Source organism: Rhinolophus sinicus, linkage group LG04, assembly GCF_036562045.2.
Source record: "Rhinolophus sinicus isolate RSC01 linkage group LG04, ASM3656204v1, whole genome shotgun sequence".
Taxonomy (NCBI): domain Eukaryota; kingdom Metazoa; phylum Chordata; class Mammalia; order Chiroptera; family Rhinolophidae; genus Rhinolophus; species Rhinolophus sinicus.
The window spans coordinates 42,626,186-42,630,488 of NC_133754.1; the positions used below are offsets into that span (position 1 = coordinate 42,626,186).

Here is a 4,303-nt window from a genome sequence, read left to right on the forward strand (position 1 = left end):
ACCGACTTCATTCTTTTCAAGGAGGGTATTTAGTTGTCCCAGGACCATTTATGAAGAGATTATTTTTTGTCCATTGAATGGTCTTGGCACCACCCTTTTCAAAAACCAATTGGCTATGGAAGTTTATATTTATTTCTGCATACCTATTTTTATAGAACTTTCACAATAAAGATTTCAGTCACAATTTTCATTTTGCTCATTTTTCTTGGTTACTAGATTTTTGAAGGATTTTTAGACTACGTAGTTATGCCTTTATTTTTCCTTCCTCATTCAATAAAGCATTTCTTGTCCTCTTTTCTACAGATGCTACAATAGCCCAGTAACTGGAAGACTGAAAAAAATTTTCTGAGTAGTTTTTAGATAATAAATTTGGCCATGTGATGATGTAGCACATATAATGCAAAGTCCAGGATGAATGAAGGCCCTCACACATTTTTTCATTTGTTCTCTTGAGTTCCCTTGAAAACAGACATTTATGGGAATTTAGATTATTCTACTTCAAAGTTCCTCTTCTGGCAAGGTTTTAGTCTTATGAAATGTCACTTCTGTAGTTTTCCTTTTAAATTTACTCTACCTTTGACATTCTGTATCTTACTCCACATTTGTACGTTTTTTTGGCCCACGCTCTCTGACTGATTATTCACTTGTTGAAATATTTACATTGACTCTTTGAGGCCACAGCTGCTCCTGGCAGAATTACCTTTTAGCCCCAGTGGGCCAGTCTCTGAACTTTTTCAATTGAAAAGGTCATGCAGTTATGGGTACTGACAATTTTTAATTTTGTAACCTCTGTGGGAAGCTGAAGGGGGCAGACTTGAACAAATAAATTAGTGTCAGCTGGCCACAAAACTCACTGAAAACTGCCATGGGAGGAAAGAAGAGGCAATTTAACTCCAATAAACAAAGAGGCATACTGGGCATTTCTATGACAGCATTGAGCTGTGTCATCATGTGAGCTGAAGAAAATTTGAGGTATTAATCCCTTAAATGTCCTGCAGGCCATGTGCAGTTAAGGGCTCTCAGCTGAGATTCACTCAGTTTATTCCAACCCAAAGAAGATTATTTACTGATTTTCTGATGCCCTGTTGTCTGTAGGATATTCAAGAGCCTTACAGTCAAAAAGCTTCTAGATGTCTTGCCCACAAAGAAGACTTCATTGGAATTTTGTCTAATCTGAAGCCACTTCCTTGTCCTGCTATGAAAGAGGGAAACATGTACCTACTATGTCCCATAGGGACCTGGGCCCAGGCTGAAGAAACGCTGCCTAGCCAGGGGGGACACCGGATAAGCTGATTACGAGAATGCCACCACCCGTCACCCCATACACAAACATGCAGAAATAGATGATTATTATGTCCCTTCTACTCATTTATGCAGGTGTTGAAACAACTATTCCTCATGCACAGTTGATCAAGGTTTGACTGCTATGTAACCTTCCTGGGACGGCGATAATGAGAAGTCCGCCCCCTGGACCCAAAGCAAAAACCCAAACCTGGTTACCAAGCAAGGAGCTGGTAAAGAAAGCCCGTCACTTTCAAAAAGTCTGTGTTTTCCCCAGGTTATAAAAATAGCCAAGCAGAATTAAGAAACTGTGGTACATTTATACAATAGTCTTCTAACCCATACCCTTTAAGGTCTGTGAAAGCAGGGATTTTTGTCCGTTTTGTTCACCATCTAGTTTCAACACTTAGCACATTACCTCACACAGTATAAGCAATTTATAAATAATTGTTGAGTAAATGAAAAATTCTATCCCTAGACTCTCTCCCCTTTCATTCATTCTATACAACCATCAGAATTAACCAAAACAAAGACACAATCTTACCATTTGTCCAGAACCTTTTTATGTTCACCTATCAGTTGCTATTGAATGAAACCCACCATTTCTGATTGAAACACTCAAGACCTTTTGCAGAGTTCCTAATTTACTTCTGAGAACTCATTACCTATCACTGTCTGCCAGGACCCTACTCAGAGGTCAGACTAAACTATTTTCATGCCTTTGATATATCGCATAGATCCCCATCTCTTCAACTTCGCTCTGTTTTTTCTTCCAGAAATATCCTTCTCTCCTTTGTATCTGAGATGAGATGGTCTTTTATCTATGGTCCTTTGAAAGGTCAAGTTTGAAAAAATTCAAGAATTAATAACAGGAAAATAAAGTTAACAAAACGAAACTGTGGGGTATAATTAAAGGTTAGGGAGAGACGAAAAGGCTGGCATTCTGAATCAGTATCTTTAAAAATTACCATTCTAGCCTTTTCACAAAGATGGTGCCAAAAGCAAAGAAGAAAGCCCTTGCCTCACCCAGAGCTGAAGCCAAAGCAGAGGAATTGAAGGCAAAGAAAGCAGAGCTGAAAGGCGTCCACAACCACAAACAAAAAAAAGATCCACAGGTCACCCACCTTCCGAAGGCCCAAGACATTGAGGCTCTGAAGGCAGCCCACATCAAATTCCTCCTAACTCCCAAGTCAGCCATGAAGAAGACAGAAGACAACAGTACACTTGTGTTCAGTGTGGATGGCAAGGCCACCAAGCACCCGATCAAACAGGCTGTGAAGAAGCTCTATGACATTGATATGGCCAAGGTCAACACCCAGATCAGGCCTGGTGGACAGAAGAAGGCATATGTTCAACTGGCTCCTGACTAGGATGCTTTGGATGTTGCCAACAAAATTGGAATCATCTAAACTGAGTCTAGCTAGCTAATTCTAAATACAAAATTTTTTCACAATAAAAAAAAATTAGCATTCTAGCTTCCTGCACTCTTAGGACCCAAAGTTCCCCTGATACCCACTTCTACCAACCCAACAGCAGACACAAAGGGAAAAAGGAATAGAGTGACTCACACCTAAGGTCTCTGAGATGGAGAAGAAACAGTGAACAGTGAAGAAGCCAAAGAATGGTGGTGGTCAAGACGCCAAGGTTTGGGGAATGTTAAAAAAAAAAAGCAGGTTTTAGGGGCAGGGTAGGAAATGGGAGAGGAAAGGAAGGAGGGAAAGACAGCATCTTATAGAGACTGCCTGATGCCTGGAGTGAGGGAAAGTAAACGTGCTGGTGGAAGCACCAGGGAGGTGGGAGTAGGGAGGCCCTGGGTAGGATGTTAGCAGACGTGAGTGTACATGAGTCTCTCCTTGCCAGCCTTTTACCTCCCTACCTTTCTCTGGCTCTATATAGTGACATTCTACCACTGAGAACTAAAAGCAAAGCACTTCACTTTTTCTGGAGTGTGTATGTGTGTGTGTGTGTGTGTGTGTGTGTGTGTGTCCTTTGTATTGTGCAATGGATGGAGAAAAGTTTGTCACCTCTCTCACCCCCTATATATCACCTACAGGCACTTGAGATCATTCATTGTAGACAAAGAGAATGAAAGAGCAAAGCAGGGGGTTCACCCAACCAGCTAACCAGAAAATCCGATTTTACTGACTGCTTCTGGAAGCCTTCACTCTGAGCCCCCAAGAAACAAAGGCTGGTGACTCAGTTGCATGCCTTTCAATTTCCTTCTCACACTTCATCAAGCATTGCTTCCCCAGACACAATTGATGGCTCTGTGCTCTGGCTCTGACCATCTTTGTCTTTCATGGGTCTCTTTGTTCTGCTCAACTAGATCCTGAGTTCGCCAAGAGCAAAGCTGTTGACACTCTCTCTATATCCTTCAGAGCTTCACTGTGAGTCTTGCGCCTTGTGGCCCCTCAATAAATATTATCAACTTGGCTTTTACAGATGCTGTCACTGAGGCCCAAAGCAGCTAAATGGCTTTTCCAGTACTCCATAACATGTCAGTGGTTAAGCCATGACAAGATGGAAACTTTTTCTTTCCCAAAGAAAGCTCACTGTTATCAGTCTACAATTTTCAGGTTTTTGCTTAGAATGGAATTCTAGAATGTACACAGTGCTTATTTTCTTCAACCATGTTATAATCTGAAGTATCAAACACGTTTTCAAACAAGAGGCACCGTCATCCACAAGCACAGACTTCTGTTTCAAATGTACCTTCTTTAGGAGCTCGGGGGGCAAAATCCTATACCTCCTGAGTTCATTTTCCTCTCTGGGAAATGAGAATACTAGTATCCACGGCTGGTGAGGCTTAAGGATTAAACAAGACAGAAGGCAGTTGAACAGTCAGCTATTCTTTAAGTGTATCCTTTGAGTAACAACTATATCAACTATTTGTTAGCTCTGTTTGTTTATTTGTTTACAACATGAAAATTTATTCAAAATGAGAAAACAAATCACAACAAATTACAAAATATAAAAGCTAAAATTCACCTCAAACATCAAAACATCCAGGAAAAAAATAATG

At 40.7% G+C, this 4,303-nt stretch overlaps 1 pseudogene; it reads left to right on the forward strand.

Annotated features, from left to right (window-relative positions):
• Positions 1–2,270: 2,270 nt before the first annotated feature.
• On the forward strand, positions 2,271–2,690 carry LOC141571293 (large ribosomal subunit protein uL23 pseudogene; annotated as a pseudogene).
• The last annotated feature ends 1,613 nt before the right edge of the window (positions 2,691–4,303 follow it).